The sequence below is a fragment of the Macrobrachium rosenbergii genome, chromosome 12 (assembly GCF_040412425.1).
Source record: "Macrobrachium rosenbergii isolate ZJJX-2024 chromosome 12, ASM4041242v1, whole genome shotgun sequence".
Classification (NCBI taxonomy): domain Eukaryota; kingdom Metazoa; phylum Arthropoda; class Malacostraca; order Decapoda; family Palaemonidae; genus Macrobrachium; species Macrobrachium rosenbergii.
In genome coordinates this window covers 51,575,503-51,597,046 of record NC_089752.1, presented here as the reverse complement: position 1 = coordinate 51,597,046, position 21,544 = coordinate 51,575,503, and the positions used below count along the sequence as shown (strand labels likewise).

The 21,544-nt window shown below is 47.5% G+C and overlaps 1 protein-coding gene across 5 annotated transcripts in view; it reads left to right on the top strand.

Annotated features, from left to right (window-relative positions):
• Positions 1–280: 280 nt before the first annotated feature.
• LOC136843657 (putative leucine-rich repeat-containing protein DDB_G0290503) overlaps positions 281–21,544 on the top strand; it is a 281,229-nt gene continuing 259,965 nt past the window's right edge. Inside the window, exon 1 of one of the 5 annotated variants that reach the window (XM_067112208.1) lies at positions 281–380. The gene's annotated coding sequence lies outside the window, so the exon portion shown is untranslated. Of the gene's footprint in view, positions 381–444; positions 765–2,641; positions 3,008–21,544 lie in introns of those variants that run through there. The other 4 variants (XM_067112210.1, XM_067112212.1, XM_067112211.1 and 1 more) reach the window with 4 other exon arrangements.

Sequence of the window (21,544 nt, the reverse complement as noted above, 5' to 3'; positions counted from 1 at the left end):
AGAATGCATGAGGGCCCTCGAACAAGATCCAGGGGGCCTGTTCCGGAGCATCCGTGGGTCCTGCCTAAGGCTATATAAAATCTGGGTAGTGTGTGTGTGAGAAGACGTCGTCAAATGTAGTGGGGGAGTAATATGGAGGAATGAGGTTATTGCATTTGACGACGTCTTGTGAGAGAGAGAGAGAGAACGAACAACGGCGTACGTAATTGTTGAATGATGTCGTTAGAGAGCGTGGCTTTCTTTTGTTTACGTTTTGATAGTCCGTGAGGTTTCGTGTTTCGTTGTTTTGGGAGTGCGCGGAACTGTGTTTTTTTTTCGGATGATCGTGACCGGATAGCGGGAGTCTTGACAGATATTGTGCTGGAAGGACGGTTTTTCCGGTAGTTGATCAGAGTTTTGGTTGCGTTTTTTTTTTTTTGTTTCAGTTTGTGTGATTTGGTATTTGGAGGCTTGTGCTTGGAGTGTTTGTACTTGGGCGTGTTTTGGGTTTTGTGCTGTGTTGGTTGCGTGATCGGTGTCGTGTGATAGCCTGGTTGTTTTTTTCTGCTGTGTTCCGAGTGAGTTGAGTTTGAGTCTTCGTGGTTGAGTCTTTTTGAGTCTTGTTTTGGGTCGTGTTTGTGTACTGGTTGGGTTGTTGTTTTCTTGGTTGTGGACTGTTGTTGTGTGGTGAGCGTTGGCATTATCGGCGGTTGTGGTGACTCCGTGACCTCCTTCTGCTTGGTAAAACTTCCCGTCCGGAATTCGTAGGCCTAGCCTAGTACGAGGTGAGTGTATGTGCTGTTTTTTTTGTTAGTTTGAGTGTGTGGTTGTGAAATCCCGCCACACTTCGAGCCAACTACAATTGTCGGCAAGACAATTTCCGCATCGATGCTTCGCTTGTGGGGGGAACATTGTAAGAGCCAGTCGCTGTCTCTTCCAAACAATCAGACGTTACACACGTCTTGGGGGAGAGTACTTGTAAGAACCCCGACGCTGTCTCTTCCAAACACGTGTGTGTTCGTGTGTTCGTCAATCGGAGTGGCCAGACAAAGCAACAGCATCTCGTTTTCTTTCTCTACAGGAACGCGATTTCAACCATACAATATTTCCGTCTGTTTCTCCCTAAGCATTGTTGTCTTAATGTATGTACAATCACCACTACTTGCATTGCCATGCAAGCATTCTAATCATGTACTCATAATGTTCCAATGAATCTTCTGTATCAAACTGTATGTGTGTTTCAGTTTGTGAAGATGCCAAATCTCTCCGTTTCACATATATTATGCTACTGCATTGTATCCATTAATCTGTCTTGAATCTCAAGCAATTGGCCATATGTAGAATTTCCTGGCCTTTCCACTGATGTATGTTTCATCACTGTATGTTAATCATGTCTCTTGATATCGCCATCTGTTTGTCTGCCGACAAACACATGTCTGAACCCTTTTATCTCTGTTTTACCTGTCTGTGTGTAGACGCTACATTACGGCTCGCACGCGTCAGTAACATCGAAGATTCTGTACTTTTATCTCAGTAAGGAACCACCAATAAACCAGTTAACACCCAGCCATTATGTCACTCATACCCCAGTCCTTACACTCTCAAGTTTTGGAACTTTCTGTTCTCTACTTATTCCGTAACCTATACACCCTGGACGCTACTCAGTTGCACCTTTATCACCTTTCACTATCTCTAACTTCCGATCTCATTAGCTCCTGATGCCTTTCCTTTATTTTTAATAGTTAAATTCATTCCTTACTCATTGAACAATCTCTCTCTCTCTCTCTCTCTCTCTCTCTCTCTCTCTCTCTCTCTCTCTCTCTCTCTCTCTCTGCAAACATTCCATTTTTACTTTGTCTTTGCATTAAATCTGCTTATCACATATCCTATACATTTAGCAACTTCAAAATAATAATAACCCTAATTACACAGGCCTGCATTCTATTCAGGTAGTATCCTGTCTAAGTTTTACTAGCATTTTTCTCTGCATTTACCTACCTCTGTTGTCGATATGTCTCTATCTTTCTTTAATTCATACCCTTATCGTTTTTATGTTCTTCCTAACTACCTCATTCAGTCTCTTGTATATTTCACATGATAATCTTACTTATTATGCAACTGCAGTTCAGAATCTCCTCTTTACTTCTCCAAACCTTTTGTTTAGTTATCCAGCTTTCCATTTCTGTCATTCCCTCTGACGTTCACATCTTTGTAAGTATTCCTCTTGATCCAGTAACGCCCCATTCTGTCCTTGGCATACACTCCATTCACTTCTTCCCAGTAAGTGTCTTTGTGCCTGCAGTACTATAAAACTGTGGGATAGTTTTCACGGCAGTCTTTTAGATGTTGAAGCTAGTAACTTTTATTTAGGCTGTAATGCTACTTTAAAGTGCCGGTCTTATTTGCTTCTATGTTCTCACTTTACATCAGTGGTATCCTGAGGTGTTTATTCCGTTTTATTTTCCATTTATTTTCATTTGTATTCTACTAGGTTTCATTTCCTTTAGAACTTATTTTCTTTATTCGCATATAACCTTCTATTCTATGAAACTGTGCCCTATAAGTTTAAGCCTGCTTTGAGCTTGCTCTGAGTGAAAATGCGCGTACACTATAATAGAAACAGAATCGGGTGGGTGAAAATTATTTTCTGCAAAGAGTGTTTACTAGGAGCCGTTATAACGATTCTGCAACTCGTAAATGCCACCCTGTCATTATAATTTTATAAAAACAACAAATGCTGACATGCCAATTAAGATGATCCATTAATAGTACAGACAGCATAAACTGTATAGTAAAATTCTAGTTTGGGCAAATATTTGGATAATTTTATTACAAGCAAAATATTCTTCGCCGAAAAAGCCAAGAAGAAGTTATCCCCTGAATGTCACTTGTAAACAAACACTAAAGGTGAGTGACCGTTGTCTGAACAAATGTCAAAGACGTTAACATAACGATTAGAATGCGATGTTGGATTTTGACCTGTCAGTTTCTAATTAAAAGTCGGTATCTTATGAACCATAATCATACGGTTGGTGGCTTTGATGTTATAGTTTAGGCCAAGTAGGTTAGCGTAGGGTAATCGTAGTATAATGTACGCTTCAGTCTTACGCAAATCTTAGATCTCGTCTGGATTTTGTATAAAATAGAGCTTGAATGAATGAGGTCTGACGGTTTCAGACCTAATCACAGCAAAAATATTTTAAGACCGTAGAATAAACGTTAGGGTTAAACGCATTTAGTATGTCCTTTCATCAACCCTCAAAAACTCTTTTTCTTTATACAATGCTGCCTTGCAGTCAGCGGATACAAGTTTATATCAAATACCATCTGAGACTAAATGATTATTTTCTTACCATTTCTTAAAAAAAAAAAAAAAAAACTAACCTATCGTTGTCTGAAATTATGTACCTCTACATATGCAACACTAGGCTAGGCTACGACCTCATCGTTTGTTCCTCAAAATGTGCGACATTAGATAGCTACCTGAAAGTTTGTTTGGTGGGTAACACTGTGTACCTTCAGAACGTGTTGTCTTGTTACGCCTTCTGCCATAATTATTAGGAAACATTATCATAATCCAACCAAGATCTTTGGTATCCTTATTGGATCCATTTATTTAAAAGGCCCCTTTACTAAGATGGGATGTTGTAACAGCCTTAAAATAAAAACACATTTACTATCTTAGGTCAGTCAAAATAGCTCCAGTCAGAATCACTGAGTAATTCGTTTTTCATACAATTCTGTATATGATTAAAATTCTGGTCTGCTTCTTGTTGAATGATTGATTTGGAAAATGTTTGGGTTTTTCAAGTTACTAAACTGTTTACAAGTGATTATGAGACAATTAAAGCTTTTACCAGGCCTGCCTTTGGCCTACTTACTGTGTATGTACCATTCTCATAGCAGAAATTGAAAAGGTCAAAGGACAAAGTGTGAGGATCATTAATAAGCAACTAGGTGTTTTGGTTGGTGGGTCAAATAAAATGTGGTGACCTGGGACATGACCGTTATTAACTTAGGCTTACAACTAGTTGAATTTTATAATCTTGGGACTCATGTTCAGGTGATCAAATTATTGCCAATTGTAAGCACTTCAGGAGAGAGCTTCTCATGGCCACCATTCACATCAGAGAGGACTGTAGAAAAATTCTGAACATGGTAGTTTTTTTGCCTAAAATGTTGTTAATCAGGAGGGCAAGATATTGTTTCTCTTTTTAGGTTGTGCTTAGGAACTTTTATTTTATATTTTGATGGGAATAGTACTCTCAGCTACTTGGATACTTATTTTCTCTCTTTTAATTTTTTCCTAAATTCATTCATTGTAGTAAACTGTACCGAGGAAACTCATGAGTACAGTACTTCATCCAATTCTCACTAGATGGTGTATTTATGGTGGGGTAATCAGCTTATGTTGGGTCACATCATTGCTCTCAGGATGATCAAATTCAACCGATCGCAAATGCTGTAGTCAGTATGGATCTTGTTTCAAACCATTCATTCTTAAATCAGTCAGTATGGCAGCAACATTTTGATTAACCTCTCCAGACCTTGCTGTTTGGTCTTTTTAGTTGTTCATACACGGAACAAACCATGGTCGTAACATAGGGATGAATTCTCTGGTGCTAGCTGGAGTCCGGTTAAAAGTAACACAAGGAATTGGTGACAACGGGCATCAGCCAGTAGGGGAGAAGGAGGGAGCTATGCAACCTGCTTTACCCCTACTATGCATCATCATATCAGTTTCTCTCTAACTGCCTTCATAGTAAGAGGTTTGGTGCCCATCTTTCCCAAGAAGCCAGTTATCTTGCACCTCCTGCCTGCTTTTCTGATTTTGTCTTTCTTTTTTATCGTGGATTTTCTGGGTGATATTGTGCTGTCTGTGTGTTGCTTTCATTACTGAAATGCAAACCCTTGATTCTGCCAAACCTCACAGGCTTTAGAGATGATATCTTGGAGATGGTAACAATCCTTGTTCTCGTTGCTTGTCTTTGTCTACAGACCCACATTCCTCTTTTAGCAGGTGCAGAGCTAACGTTTACAGTGTAAGTAACCCCTGTTCTGAGTGTTATCTTTGGTCTCCTGAGCAAAGGGAGAGATTTGTTAATAAGAGGAGGTATAAGAGGAAACCGACAGTGCCATCTTGGGAAGGCTTTTCGTCTCTCTTGACAGCAGGCGTTCTTATTCCTTTTGTTCCACCTCTTCTTTACCTAAATCTCCTCTCACTGCTTCTTCTTCTCACAAAGATTATACTCCCTCTCATTCTTCTTTGATTTCGCCTTTAGAAGATTCAAGGGGGGGGAGGGGATTGCGGTTCAGGAGTTCCTATATGTAATGTTTCTGCTCCTGTTATTTAAGGGGATGGGGAAGCTTCTTTCCCCCCACCCCATGAGGAAGGAGACAGCTCCCTCTTGTACAGTCTTTTTAGGAGGGGATGTGCATGTGTCTGAGTGTTGGGCATCGCTAGGCCTATCAGGGGTACCAACCCTTTCTGGCCTTTTATCTCACTGCTTTTCGTCTGGCACCCCAGTGACATCTGCCATGACAGTTTCCAGATCTTCAGTTTCAGTGACATCATCTCAACTTACAATGGCTCTCCCCTGGGTTGTCTTCAATGCTGCAGTCTCTGTGACGTCATCCCATCTGTCGGCGGCTCTCCCAGCACCCATCCCTGTGCCATCTCTGCCCAGGACGTGTCCATCGACTTCCCTCCATAAGTCACCTATGTCTGCTCCCTCCAACTCTCTTGTCCAGGCTCTCTTGGTGTGTTTCTCAAGGAGTACCTGCTGTGTTGGACACATCTTTCTCCTGGCTTTGTGAAGCGATCGAAGGAGGTACTCGTAGCTGGTGATGACGATACTGGTACTTTCTACCGGAGCTCACAAAGTCAATGGTTTGGTCCATCCCTCGCATTCCGGAAGTTTCTGTTGGTCTGGAAGCGAGACGTAGTCTCATAAACCACACTCTTGTCTTCCTGTGGTCTTGCCCACAGGCCCTTGGAACCCTTTTTCTTTGGCCCTGTGGTGGCTGCTCAACAAGTTGCGTTTTCTTACCCAGCTCCTTCAAGAGGACTAGTAGCATCTCCCCTAAGGTGTTGGTTCTGGAAGTGAGAAGGATACTGAGAGTATCTGGCCCCTCTTCCTCCTCGTTTCCTGTCCTCCTACTTCTCCTCCTTCGGGATGAGAATAGGACTCGAACCAATACTTGCTGGGTCTGGCGTCTGATGCGGTGAGACTACACATCAAACGCCCGTTCTATTTTTCCTCTAGAATCATAGAAGCATTTCCGCTCCTTCCTCTAGCAAGGGAAGGAAGGAGAGACTGGCAATAAGGGAAACCTTATGGTGGATTTTCCTTACTGCCTCTGACTCTAAGATTCTTCCAGCCTATTTCGTATGAGTTATGTTTCCTCACTCATGCGAAAAGGTCCAATATCTGACATTTGATCTTGCAGTTCCTACACTCCAATCAATATGTCAGAGGCACAGTACTCCTCCTCGTTCTTTCAACCAGGAGGAGTAGCCCAGGTGTGCAGAACTCCAGTCAGTTCAAGAGACTCACTCAGATTCTTCCCTCTAACCAATGAGTCTTCCTAATGTAAAGGACTGATGGTTTGTATATCGTGTCAGAACAAATCACAATTTTTGAAAGTATATTGTGTTTTTCCAAACTATACAAACCTGAGGTCCTTTACATTACATTTTATCGTGTCAGAACAAATCACAATTTTTGAAAGTATATTGTGTTTTTCCAAACTATACAAACCTGAGGTCCTTTACATTACATTATATGCCCGCCTCATTCCATCCCTCAATCTGAACCTGGACCGAAAGGCAAATTGGAATGTTTACATCTGGGCAGGCGGGTATTCCCGCCTACCTGACGGTAGTTACTGCATAACCACCTTGTTCAAGAGTTTAATGGCCATATCCAGCTTCGCCGTAAGTAATTCCTAATGTAAAGGACCTCAGGGTTGTATAGTTAGGAAAAATACAATTTACTTTCAAAGGAAAAATACAATTTACTTTAAAAAATTGTGATTTCTTTGCTTCGGCCCATCAACTGCCCCACAGATGTTCACAAGAGTGTTCACCCTAGTCTCAACCTGGGTTCATTTTCATGGGATACACATCTTGAGATACCTCAGCGACTGGCTAGTCCTCGCAAGTTCTCAAGCAAAGCTAATCCAAGACAGAGATCGTCTACTCCAATTTTGTTGCTGCTTAGGCGTCATGATAAAGCTGGAGAAGTCAAATCTTTTGCCCAGTCAAAGGATCCTTTACCTGGGCATGCTCATAGACATGACAGCAGCGAAGGTGTTTCCATCAGATCAACGGGTAGACATATTCAGGAGCATAGCCCAGCCCTTCCTGTCCAGACAGAAGCATCCAACTCGTCAGTGGCAGGTCATCCTAGGTTACTTGTCCTCCCTGGAGAAGCTGGTTCCTTACAGTTGTCTTCACCTTCACTTTCTTCAGTGGAGACTGAAGGAATTTTGGTCCCTTTCGAGGGATTCCCCCATGCCTCTAGTTTCTCTATCGAAAGAAGTAAGACAAGACTTAGCATGGTGGTTAGACGACAAGAACCTGACCATAAGAGTGTCCCTTCACTCTCCCCCTCTGGAAATTCTGCTGTTCTCTGATGCTTCATACGAAGGTTGGGGGAGCGCATTTGGAAGATCTCCTAACATCAGGACTGTGGGATCACCAAGAAAAACAGCTTCATATCAACATCCTGGAGCTGAAGGCAGCCTTCCTAGTACTTCGGGAATGTCAAGAAAGGGTGACAGGGCACTCCGTGGTCCTCATGTCTGACAACGCTATAGTGGTAGCTTATACTGTATCATCAAACAGGGGGGGCTAGTGTCCCGTCAATTTCGTGACTTGATTGTAAAAGTACATCAGTGGGCGGTCTCCCATTCATTAATCTCTCAGCCATTTCCACTCCAGACAAACTGACCCATCAGGGTCAGGTCCTGGGGACAGAATGGTCATTTCATCAAGAGGTAGCAGAAAGGCTATTCCATCTATGGGGAAAACCTACAGTAGACCTTTTTGCAACAAGGTTCAACAGAAAACTAGAGGTTTTTTGTTCAGTTGTTCCAGATCCCTAGGCTGTAGCAGAGGATACCCTACAACATCCCTGGGACAACCTTTAAGCATAAGCTTTTCCCCCCTTTTGCCTAATCCGTCAAGTGATCAACAGAATGATGATCTCTCATAACCTCAGGATGACCCTAGTGGCTCCCTTTTGACCACATGCAGAATGGTTTCCCAACCTCCTAACCTTGTTGACCAGCACTCCGAGGGAAATCCCCCATGGCACAACCTTCCTTGCCAACCACACATTGAGAGGTTTCATTGGTCGGTAGGGCTCCTATCTCTTCACGGCTGGAGACTATCAAGTATCTCTTGCGAGCGAAAGGCATTTCTCGCAGAGCAGCGTCAGAAATGTCAGGTTACCTCAAAGATCATCTACAGCCGTGTATCAAGGAAAATGGGCAGTCTACTGTGACTGGTGTCGGCAATGGGATTTCTCCCCTGCTGGAACTTCTGTTTGACAAGTACAGTAGTGGACTTCCTCATCTTTCTCCACAGGGAGAAACTTCTCTCAGCTTCAGCCATCAAGGGCTATAGAGCTGCTCTAGGATTGGTTCTACATTTGAAGGACTTAGATCTTTCTTCATTGTGGGAAGTTTCTATGCTTCTCTAGAGTTTCGAGCAATCCTTTTCCCCAAGAGATCTCAAACCTCCTGATTGTGATCTGACCTTGGTGCTTAGCAGTCTCACTCGTCCTCCATATGAGTCCTTGCGGGGCTCAACAGACAAATTTAATTCTTAAGACGGTTTTCTTACTGGTCTTGGCTTCAGCAAAGAGGGTCGGTGAATTACATGGGCGGGGGTGGGGGGATCTCTCTCAGCACCTCAGAAAGGAGGGCTAGTAGGTCGTGATACCAAATGGCTGATGCCACCAGAATCATTTTGAGATTCAGAGTGATCATCACCTGGTTGATCACTCTGCAAATCAGACAGAATGGAGGAAAGGCGTAGACGTCGAGGTTGTCCCACGGGTGCTGGAACGCTTCCTCCGCAGCAGCCCATGGGTCCGGCACGACAGAACAGCAGACCTGGAGTTTCTGTTGTGCCAGGTGGCAAACAGATCGGTGACTGGATGCCCCAGCGCCCACTCGTGCACCTGCATCGTCAACTGATAGAGCGGGATGGATATCAGACCCCCCTGCTTGTTGACATATGCCACTACAGTGGTATTGTCGCTCATCAGTACCACGGAGTGTCCCATCACTCAATCCCAGAACTCTTGGAGAGCCAGGAAGGCTGCCTTGAGTTCCAGGATGTTGATGTGAAGGTGCTTGTCGTCTTGTTTCCACACTCTCGAAGTCAACAACTCCTCCAGATTTGCGCCCCATCCCTTGGTCGATGCGTCTGAGAACAGAAGCATGTCCGGAGGGGAAGTATGCAGGATACTCCTATCAAGAGGTTCCTTCGTCCATCCACCAGCCGGTCCTCTCCTCACATCCTGGAAAGAGGGATGAGAAAGGACAGGGTCTCAGGACTGGGGACCACACTTTAGTCTCCATTGTAGAGATCGCTGGTGAAGACGCCCATGAGGTACCAGCTTCTCCAGCGACGACGGGTGACCGATGACGACTTGCAATTGCTGGGCTGGCTGTTTCTGTCGAGACAGGAACAGCTGTTCTGCCTGCCTGAACCTGCTGATACAAGAGTCCAAGGGAACAACTTTCACTGCTACCATCTGTATCAGCTTCCCCAGGTACTTTATCCTCTGCTTGGGGGTGAAATCTGACTTCTCGAGATCCACCATGATCCCAAGATCGCGGCAAAACTCGAGAAGCCGATCCCTATCTTGCAGCAACTGCGATCGGGAGAGCTGGGACCAGCCAGTCATCAAGATGCCTCAGTAGATGTATCCCGTGCGAATGGGCCCAAGCTGACACAAGAGAGAAGACTCTCGTGAACACCTGGGGAGCGGCCGAGAGCCCAAAGCAGAGTGCCCTGAATTGGAAGACCGACTCCCCGAGGATAAAGCAAAGGTACTTGCGAGAGGACGGATGAATGGGTATTTGAAAATACCCATCCTTCAAGTCCACCATAAACATGAAGTTGTTCTCCCTGGTGGAAGCAAGCACGAAATGCTTCATTTCCATTGTGAAACGAGTCTGGCGAACAAATCAGTTCAGGGGAGAGAGGTCTGTGACAGGTCTCCATCTCCCTGTAGCTTTCTCTACGAGGAAGACACGGCTGTTAGAGCCTGGGGACCGATCTGACATGACTTCCTTAGCACCCTTGCTCAGCATGGCTTGCACTTCTTGCTGTAGTGCGGAGTCCTTCAGTGTTCCTTAGACATAGGTGTGGAGACGGACCGGAGTGTAGGTGAGGGGTGGCCGAGACTTGAAGGGTAGTAGACATTCCTCCCGAAGGACATCCACTATCCAGGTCTCGGCTCCGTATTGCTGCCATGTTGCCCAATGGCTCGACAGGCAACCCCCCCCACCTTCAGCAGCAGTTGTGGGGAATGCCACCCCTGGTGTTTCCCCTTCTTCCTCCCCTTGCCCCCTTTACCGGATTGGAAAGCAGGCTGAAAGGGGCAGGAAGACCCACCTTTTCCAGAGGAAGAAGAAGTTTGGGTGTTTCCATGTGATCCCTTCGAAGACTGGGACTCCTTAGGGGCCAAGGAAGAGCTAGCCTGACCTGAGGGCCTAGCAGCAGTGGAACACGAAGACCCGGAGGTCTTGGCCACTGCCTGGTGAACAAGGTGGTCGCTGTCATTGGCCTGATACTCGTCCATCGCAGAGTCCACCAACTCTCTAAGGAAGAGAGAGGTAGACCCCAGCAACAGTCCGTTCCGCAGGGTCATTGCCAACTCGGGCCCCACGGACCTGGAGAAGCGAGAAAGAACAGCGTCCCTCCACTTCAGGACCAGGTTAGCCCACAGGTTTGCCGTCTGGTGGGTGAGGTAGGAGATGTCTCTACCTCCAGACTGGCATAGTCTCCCGGAAGCGGAGTCTTCCCCAGGTACTATAGCTCCCGAGGAAGCAGCCACTTTGGATACTGTGAATGACCACAGATCCAACCAGGAGACTGCTTGGAAAGCTGCCATGGCGGTGGCTTCCAGGGTTGCTGCCTCTTGCTGAGAGAGTGAGATACTCCCTGCAGTAAGTTGCTGCAATGAGAGACCCGGATCCAGATGAGCCAGGTCCAGGTCAACCTGCTTAGGTGGCAATGACCTCTCCAGTGGCGTAGAGAAATGCTTCTGACGAGGCAGAGGAGGGGGAACCAGCTTGTCGGAGCGGTTCGATCCTAGTGAATTGTCCTGCCCAGACCCAAGACCATTCACTAGATCGAGGACCCGTTCGGCAAGTGTGGACTACGGCAGCCCCACCGAAGCCTTGGGTTCCTTCATGGGTCCCCAAAAAGATTCAAGGCACGAAGGACAATCCACAGAAAAAGCCATGGTCCCTTCCCTGAGGTCGTTGTGCTGACGAATCAGCGCAATTACGTCAGCAAAAGTCCTCTGTATCTCAGGGTGTCCGTGTCCTGGGGAAGAGGACCCTCAAGTCCTTCCAGGGTGCGGTCCTCCCGATCCACTTTCCTTGGAGGAGGGAGAACCTTGGCAGACCCCAACGATCCTTCCTGCACCACGCGGGCGTACGACCTGGCCAAACCAAGGACCGAGCCAGGCACGTACACCCCTGCAGTAGAACTCGGGAGAAAACTCACCATAGTTCTTCCTGTCTGACTCGCGCCCCCTGGGAGGAGTCCAGGAGGTAGAGGGGACAGGTGAGGAGGATCTGGCGCTCCCACTGGTCTTGCTGGCAGAACCAATAGGAGCAGTGGGCCAGGGAGTGGTCACCAACCTGCAGTGGTGACGGCAACCTGGGTCGAGGAGAACGGTTTCGCCTGGGCGAAGCTTTCTCCCGAGGAGAGCGGAGCGGCTCACGTAAGTCAAGCCATGCACTCGGCTCCCCCGAGCCAGGCTGGCCACGCAAACGTGGTCGGGGACTGGGAGGAGTCGAATGCTCAGCTGGCTGGCGAGAACTTGCACTGTCCTCTGGACACACCCCAGTCTTCTTCGAGGTCAAAACCTCTCGGGAAGACTGAGCAGGGGACCTCTTCTCTACCTCACCAGGTGTCCGGCCTCGAGGGACCGGCGCACCTTCCCGGGAACCTGACTTGGCACTCGAACAAGTACCAGCAGGAAGAGTCAGAGCAGCTGCGTGCCCAGACTCTTTCTCCCGTACCAGACAGGGGTGCTCGGGTCTCCTTAGAGACCCAAGTACTCGTGGTGGCTCGGGGACGAGTGTCTGACACGGTCCCTCTGGCCTTAGAAGCAGGCTTCTTCAGCGCAGCGGGGGGAGTGCAAACCGCAGTCCGCAAGCCCTCGCTCCCAGTACGACTGACCCGGGGGTCAACGCATCGGTTCCCTGGTCCGTGGACCGGGGAAGAGTCAACGAGAGATCCCACTGCCTTCCCTGTGGAAGGAGGTAGTCCCTTAGAAGTCTCGGTACGAAACTTCTTAAAGGGGGGGGAGGGGGGAAGGCAAGCTTCTTCTTCGGCTGGCAAGCCTTGGAAGAAGAAGCGGTAGCAGACGACGACGACACCTTCCACGATCTCTTCTTCGACTTCTTCGTCATCTTCCTCAGGATGGCAGTCAGGTCCCCCATCCATGAACGAGCAGCAGAAGGCACAGGCGCAGCCAGGGGCCCATGGAAGCAGGCACAACCCAGGTAGCGGAGATGGTTCTCGGGCCAGCAGCTACCAGGGCAGGTGCAGCAGCGTGGGAGCCAAGAAAGCCAGTAGACGAAGCCTGGGTTGGCGGCATGGGTGGCGCATGGGAAGCCAGGCCGGACCGAGAGCCAGGGTAGCCAGGAGCCAGAACCGTGGTCAGGAACGAGCGTGGGCCAACAACAGGAGCAGGCATGGACATGAATGGTACTGACGAAGTTACCATCTGGGAGGGGCCAGGCAGGGATAACGGGGCCAGGAAACTGGAGGCAGTGGCACAGAATGGAACGTGGCAGGAGTGGCTGACACCTGGGTGTCCAGGTGCGAGGCCACCGTCAGAGGAAGCTTTTCAAAAGATGACATGGTAACAGTCGTGGTGGTGGATGCAGTGGCTGCGTGGGTCGTCACCGGATAGCCTGACAAATGGGATACCAGGCCCTGCAGTGACGGAACGCCAGGAAGACCCAGGTGCAGCCAGACAGAGGAGGAGATCAGATACCTGGTTACCAACAGATGCTTCGACACCCAAGCCTGAGGACAAGGTTGGGTCAAAATGGGAAGCCTCCACTTGCTCCAGGGGAAAAAATTCACCCCCAGAGCGAGGAGAGGCCCCAGAGAGGATGTCCCGAATGTCCGCTCCCCCGTGGCCTTCCACACCCAATGAAACGAATGAGGAAGGGGAAGGGGAGTCCTCCCCTGAGCGAGAGGCAGCAAGAAGGGGAAGCTTGCCGGGAGGGAGAAATGATCCTGATGGATCAGCCACCACGGGAGTCATCAGGGGGCGTGTTACCCTTGGATGACGCCTTGGCGGACTTCCTACGGTATCGTCTCCGCCCCTCAAACTTCGCCCACTGCTCGGCCGACCAGGAACAACACTCCGAACAGGGGGAAGCGCAAGAACACACATGTCCTCTGTAGGTAGGGCAGAGGCCATGTGGGTCCATATCAACGCTAGATCTAAATGTGTTACATTTCTCGCCTCCCACCCCAGGACACACATGCTTGGGGAAGGAGGGCTTACGTGATTTATCCATATTCATATTCAGACAAAAAACAAAGAAGATCCCACTGGGAACAAGGCTCACAGACAGTCAGGGCAGAGAGCAAGAAACACGTCTGTAGTGCAAGACGGCTGAAAGCAAATTGGAATGTTTACATCCGGGCAGGCGGTACTCACGCCTCCCGGATGGTAGTTAACTTCCTAACCACCATGTTCGAAAGTTCAACAGCCATTTCCAGCCTGCACTGAAAGTAATTCCTAATGTGAAAGACTGACGGTTTGTATACCATGTCAGAACAAAGGAGTATCCCTACATACTCCCCCTCCGGACATGCTTCTGTTCTCAGACGCATCAACTGAGGAATGGAGCGCACACCTGGAGGAGTTGCTGACTTCGAAAGTGTGGCACCAAGACGACAGGCACCTTCACATCAATATCCTGGAACTCAAGGCAGCCTTCTGGCTCTCCAAGAGTTCTGGGATCGAGTGATGGGACACTCCGTGGTACTGATGAGCGACAACACCATGGTAGTGGCATATGTCAACAAGCAGGGAGGTCTAGTATCCCTCCCGCTGCACCAGTTGACAATTCAGGTGCACGAGTGGGTGCTGGCTCACTCGGTAGAGCTGTCAGCCAGATACATTCCAGGCAAGAGGAATGTTGTGGCAGACAAGCTCAGCCACTAGAATTAGGTGATCGGAACAGAATGGTCCCTTCACCCGGAAGTCGTGGAAAGGCTGTTCAATCTATGGGGGCGACCAGTCATCGATCTGTTCGCCACCCGGCACAACAGAAAACTTCAGGTGTTCTGCTCAATCATGCCGGACCCATGGGCTGTGCGGAGGACGCGTTCCAGCACCCATGGGACAACCTCGACATCTAAACCTTTCCTCCATTCTGTCTGATTTGCAGAGTGATGATCACCAGGTGATGATCACTCCGAATCTCAAAATGTTTTTGGTGGCACCCAAATGGCCCCAGGCCGTTTGGTATCCTGACCTGCTAGCCGTCCTTTCCGAGGCACCAAGAGAGCCCCCTCCCCCCCCCCAACCTGCTGTGTCATCCACACGTCGAGCAGTATCACCTGGCAGTGCAGTCCCTGTGTCTTCATGGCTGGATGTTATCCACCATCTCCTGCGAGTGAGAGGCTTTTCGCGTCTTGCAGCAACAGAGATGGCTGGATACCTCAGACGATCCTCCGCAACGGTATACCAGGGAAAGTGGTCCATCTTCTGTGGTTGGTGTCATGGACGGGGATCTCTCCGGTCGGAGCTACTGTTCAGCAGGTTGAGGACTTCCTTGTCTTTCTTCGCCGAGAGAAGCTTCTCTCCGTTTCAGCTGTAAAAGGCTATCGGCCCGCACTCGGCCCAGTCTTGCAGCTGAAAGGTGTAGATTTCTCCTCGAACTTCGAGATATCCCTATTGATGAGAAGCTTCAAGAGGTCTTGCCCACCCAGGGATCTCAGACCCCCTGTGTGGGATGTGACTCTCATTCTAAGGAGCCTGACTTGTGCACCGTACAAGCCTTTACGAGAGTCGTCAGACAAGGATCTGACCCTCAAGACTGTCTTCTTGCTGGCCCTGGTATTGGCGAAGAGAGTTGGTGAACTTCACGGACTTTCCTTTGATGTTAAACACTCGAGGGGATGGCAATCAGTTACACTCGATTTTGTCCCGGATTTCGTACCGAAGACTCAAAATCCTTCAGTCCCTGGCACTCGGTTCGAGTCTTTCACCTCCCTAGAGGACTTTGTTGGTAATGATCCAGATTAGATGCTACTGTGTCCTGTTAGAGTGCTGAGGTGCTATCTGAAGAGGACTCACCACCTTCAGCCTGAGTATCGATGACTCTTCATTAGTACTGGCTCGACCAAGAAAGAAGTGCCGAAGAACACAACCTCTTTCTGGCTTCGTGAGACGATAAGGAGAGTGTATTCTGCTGCTGGAGAAGACGACACCGGTACGCTTCGTCCAAGAGCTCACAAAGTCTGCAGCATTGGTCCATCCCTCACATTCCGGAAGAACCTGTTGGTTCCACAGATTTGAAGGCAGGCGTGTGGTCCCAACAGACCGCCTTCACTTCCTTCTACCTTCGGGATGTTGCACACAAGTCCTTGGGCACTTTTTCCATGGGTCCTGTGGTGGCTGCTCAACAAGTTGTGTAGCTTACCCAGCTCCTCTAACAGGACAGGTTGCGTCTCACCTAAGATGTACAGTTGTGATTGGGAGAATGAACGTGGAGTGTTTGGCCTCTTTTCCTTCTCCTCATCTCGGCTCTCTTCCTATGGGCAGGGAGTGGATGTGCCATTACATGCTGGATCTGGCAGTCGATAGAGGTAAGCACTCAACTAGAGCTTCTGTTCTATTTCTGTTCAGGACTATAGAAGCAACCCCATTCCTTCCCCTTGCAAGGGGGTTAAGGAGACTATGACAGTAAGGCAAACCCAATGCTTGTGATTGCCTTAATGTCACCGATTTTAAGTTCTTCCTAGCCTACTTTGCATGAACTGACGCTTCCTCTTTCATGCAAAGAACCCAGAAGTCTGACAAATGATCTCGCATTTTTTACAACCTGATAATTTTGTCAGAGGCAGTTTTCCCTTCCTCGCTCTATCTACCAGTAAGGGAACACAAGGTGTGGTGAACTCCAGTTAGTTCATAGAGACTCACTCAGATTCCTCCCTGCAACCAGTGAGTCTTCCTAATGTAAAGGACCAAAGGTTTGTATATCGTGTCGGAACAAATCATAATTTTTTAAAGAAAATTGTATTTTTCCTAACTATACAAACCTGAGGTCCTTTACATTTCATGCCCAGCTCATGCCACCCCTCAATCTGACACCTGGGCCGAAAGGCAAATTGGAATGTTTACATCCAGGCAGGCGGTACTCCCGCCTCCTGGACGATAGTTAACTGCCTAACCACCTTGTTCGAAAGTTCAACAGCTGTTTCCAGCTTTGCTGAAAGTAATTCCTAATGTAAAGGACCTTGGGTTTGTATAGTTACGAAAAAGACAATGTACTTTAAATAAAAAGTTGTGATTTTCTTGTCTCCGACAGGTCTTTGCCATCTTCAAGACACAATGTAGATACTGTATGTATTTCATAATCTATTACCCCAGATGTGTGGCTGTTCTGTAAACTTGTGCTCAACAGATCAGAGGCCTATGACTCCTTCCTTGTCCTACCTATGGCCAGGAAGTGAGCCCGGGTGATCTGAACCTCCAGTCAGTTCTAAGACTTTCATATCCTCCCTCCAAGAGTAAGTCTTCCCTATGTTGAGACCAAGGTTTGTTCCATGTATGAACAAATGACAAATTTTAAATCAATTTGTACTTTTCATAACTAACAAACCTTTGATCTTAGCGTGTGGCCCACCTCAAGCCATCCCTCATTCTTCCCTGGGCTAGAACGAAACTGGTATGATGCTGCTTATCGGGGTAAAGCAGGTCTCATAGCTTCCTCCTTCTCCCCTATTGGCTGACACCCGTTACCACCAATTCCTTGTGTTATTTTTAACCAGACTTCAGCTAGTGCCAGAGAATTTATCCCTCTGTTAAGACCGAAGGTTTGTTAGTTATGAAAAGTACAAATTGATTTTAAATTTGTCATTTTTCTGTAAAAGAAAACTTGAGATGGCTTTGCCTGTCCATCCGTACTTTTTCTATCCACACTTTTTCTATCCACACTTTTTCTGTCCACCCTCAGATCTTGAAAACTACTGAGGCTAGAGGACTGCAAATTGGTATGTTGATCATCCACCCTCCAATCATCAAACATAACAAGTTATAGCCCCCTAGCCTAAGTAGTTTTTATTTTATTTAAGGTTAAGGTTAGCCATGGATCGTGCATCTAGCACCACTAGAGGTGCCAGCTGCCGATGCATCTTCACTTAACCACATCTGGGGAGCAACTGAGCGCTGCCCGGTTGTGGCTGAGAGTTTCACACTGCAGCACATCGAGAGTTTCATACAGCATTATACACTGTACAGAAAACTTGATTGTACCAAGAAGCTTCAGCGCATATTTTACTTGTTTAATTCTGATTCCAAGATTGATATTCCCAGCCTACAACTGAGAAGTACTGTGAATTGGTTAATCACTCCACATTTTCTTTGATACACAGGCATATGTAATTTTTCAGAAAATAGTTATGGTTACAGTGCCTTTACATAATACTGGATTAGTCTGCTACTTTTAGTAAGGTATGCGTAGGTACATTCAGCCCTTTAATTGCTTCTTAGGAATGCATATGCTGCAGGCTGTGGCTGCACTTGTTGACAACACCCGGTACTATACAGGTGCTCATGGATAGTCTTAGGCTAGGGAATGCTAAGGGAGGAATATATAGTTTGGATAGGTTAGGTAGGGTTTTGTTAAGGTTGTATTTGTTTCGATCCCTAAGTGTTAGTCAAAATAGAACCAGAAGCCAAGCCACATGTTTGAACCGTGCACAATGCTAGTCCCACACTCAATTTACTCCTTATGTAGTCATACATGTAGATATTATTCATGTTTGAACTATAAGTGTACAATGAAATTCCTTAGGAGACAGTTTATAGTGTCGGCTCTGGTTAACACATAACACCAGTGGTAATTAATGTGTTCAAATGGTACATAATGAATGACGCTCAACTCAAATCTGTACTAACATAATCATTTCTGGGTAGACCTGTGTCAGCCAGTGAAATTGGTTCCAATTAGCACATTTCTAGGTTTAAGACTGCTATATATACCAGAGAAAAAAGCTATGTAGGATGCTGGAGTTACTACCTCCAGTTCAAACATCTCATACAGATGTCGGTATATACCAGGGGTGAGCTATTACACTTCCCACAGGCCTCGTCCAATAGACTTCTCAATTCTCAAAGACCCCAAATTGGATGAGCCGTTACAAACTTGTAACTGGAATACTCACACCACCACCAAGTAGGCGCTATCACGAGACTGACACGCCATTCCAGTTTTAGCAGCGATCGTGGTTTACACCGCTCTGTTCTGTGTGTGATCGTATTTTCTTTTTGGGCAGCTCATCATGTCTTCCACCGAGATTTTATCACCATCTGTTGAGTACTAATTCTGGTTGGATTGTTGGTCTTAGAGGCAATTTAATTTGTTTTTATCTTACGATGTTTCGTTTTAAGTGTTTTTCAGCGCTGCCCCATATGCAGCGTATGCTCCATGTTTGCCTCTTACATTTTGATCTTCAATCTCAACAATTTTGATATTATTCAGTGTGTTCCATCTCTTAATTCACCTTCTTCTTCATCCTCTTCTTTCCAGGGTTTCCCGAATCCAGCCAACCGTGGGGACAGATCTCAATCTGTCAGGCCCAAGGTTAAAACACAGAAAAAGAAAGATTCTTCAAAACCTTCTAAATCTCAAAGGCTTCCCTCCTCTCTGTCATCTCCGGTCCCCAAACCGGTATCACCAATAGTTATTCTGCTCCCTCATAGGGGTCGATCCAGAATTTCAAGGCTAAGTCTCTGCCTGACTTTTGATTCTGAGGCCTTCATAAATCGTTTGATGGAGAAGATCGACTTAAAGCTGACACTAAGCTTGATGATATTGCTTCAAGCCTGAAGTCTTCCGAAGAGTCTATGCAATCTTTTGGACGGAGAAGGTGGAAGCCCAAGAAAGTCTGATTTCCGGTTCATCCAGTCCGGAGCAACGCCCCAGTCCCATGTTGTCCCGGATGCCCAGACTACCTCCCTTCTGATAAAGGGAACCCATGCATCCTGGCTTTACATGCCCCCTCACATTATGACACCCTTGACCATCGGCTTTTAGCAATCTGCCGCTGGAGGAACTGGAGTTCTTCCCCGCCCGACTTAGTTCCCCCCATCCAGGTTTCGCCAGGCTAACGGAGGAAGCCTGGGTTAGGTCTGACAAGGTCCCTATGGAGACGGTTATCTTCCCAAAGGATCAGGCTCAATCTACTTGTTGTGGCTCTCACTAGTTGGGGAGTCAGAACACTAAGCTTTCACTCCTTTAAAGGGTCTTTCATGATGTTCTCTACTGGCTTATGTCATTCGACTCCTTGCACTACTGAAATTGCGGAGTTGACTCTTCTGCCGGTTTGGATGGCAAGCCTGTGCTCAGCTCCGGGAAACGGATTCCACCCTCTCCTTTTCCGGAGACTCAGAGTGTTGGCTGGGAGCCCGCAACTTTTACAGTAGGGAAGCTTGATCCTGAGGCCCCGCCTTGTTCAGTGAGCATCTTCCTGAATTCCAGAAGTTCTGCTCAAAACAGAATTTGAAAACCAGGTGCAGGTTAGGTCGTTCCCCTGCACGCAGTCACTATGTCTGAAGTAACAGCTCTAGCCTATCATGACGAGCCCTTGTTTCAGGTGGTTACAGTCCTTTCTGGCTTCCTTCCAGTCAGATCTTTTACGACTTTGTTGTAGCCAGACAAAATTGCAGAAAACACATCTTTACGGAGACCACCATCAGACATGAACCTAATAGGCTAATAAAAAGTTCTATCTGGGGACCTAATCTCTTTCGGAGGATGAGGTCAATGCTGTTATGGCTGAAGCTACTAGAGCCAACCAAAGTCTTCGTTCTCGTTGGGGCCTTCCTTTTAAGAGGAAGTTTTTGCGAGACCTCCGGCCCTCAACCTAAAGGGAAGAGGTTTAGGAGGTTCCAGGGCTTTAAGAGACCTCAAGCCCCGACTTTGTGCTTCAGGCTGTTCCGGCCTCAGGTCGGGCAGCCCTCCACATCTAAGGCGCAACCCCAACAGCAGTTTGTTTTGATACAGCCGAGTCAACATGCTTCCGCTACACCAACTTTCGTGACGTCCCCAGCTTTCAATGCTTCATTTGAAAGCTCGGGGACATTTCGAGGCTATAACAGATTTGCAAGAGGAAGCAGGGCTAGAGCTGCCTACAGAGGTAGAGCACCATCCAGGCCCCTCTCACGAGGAAGGGAAGGCCGGAGGACCAAAGGTAGCAGACCTTCCTAATCAATGAGACACCCCCAGGTAGGAGGGAGGTTGTACCTCTTCAGGGACCAAGTTGGGCCTTCAGCCCGTGGGCCCACAGCATAGTCTCGAAAGGACTGGGTGGAGCTGGTGCAAGGGCCTCCCCCACCAATCAGGTTCCTTCAACACCCTTCCCAGGACTTTACAGGACTTTGCAGAAGAACTCCTGCAGAAGAATGCAATAAGGAAAGTCAGACACTTGAAATTTCAAGGCCGTCTGTTCAGTGTTCAAGAAGAACTCAGACAAGCGGAGAGTAATTCTGGACCTGTCCCGCCAATTCATTCATTCAATGCGACAAATTCCGATGCTTACAATCTCACAGGTACGGACCCTACTTCCTCGTGGGGCCGTCACCACCTCTATAGATCTTACAGACGCTTATTATCACGTCCCCTTACTTGGGATTCAGACTAGGAAAACAAGCCCACTCCTTCAGGGTCATGCCATTCGGGCTCAACATCGCACCCCGAATTTTTACCAAACTGGCAGAGACAGTCGTTCAAGAGCTGCGGTCCCAAGGGATCATGTTGGCTGCGTATCTGGATGATTGGATCATTTGGGCACCCAGTGCCAAAGAGTGTCAAAGAGCAACCCATATAGTTATCAATTTTTTGGAATACCTCGGTTTCCAAATAAACAGGAAGAAATCACGCTTAGTCCCAGCAGCTCAATTCCAGTGGCTAGGGATTCACTGGGACCTCAGCACTCTACAAACTGTCTTTGCCACCAGCCAAGAGAAAAGAAACAGCCAAAGCTACCAGACAATTCCTCAGAAACAAGCATGCCTCTCGGCCTACCCAGGAGAGGATACTGGCTCCCTTTCAG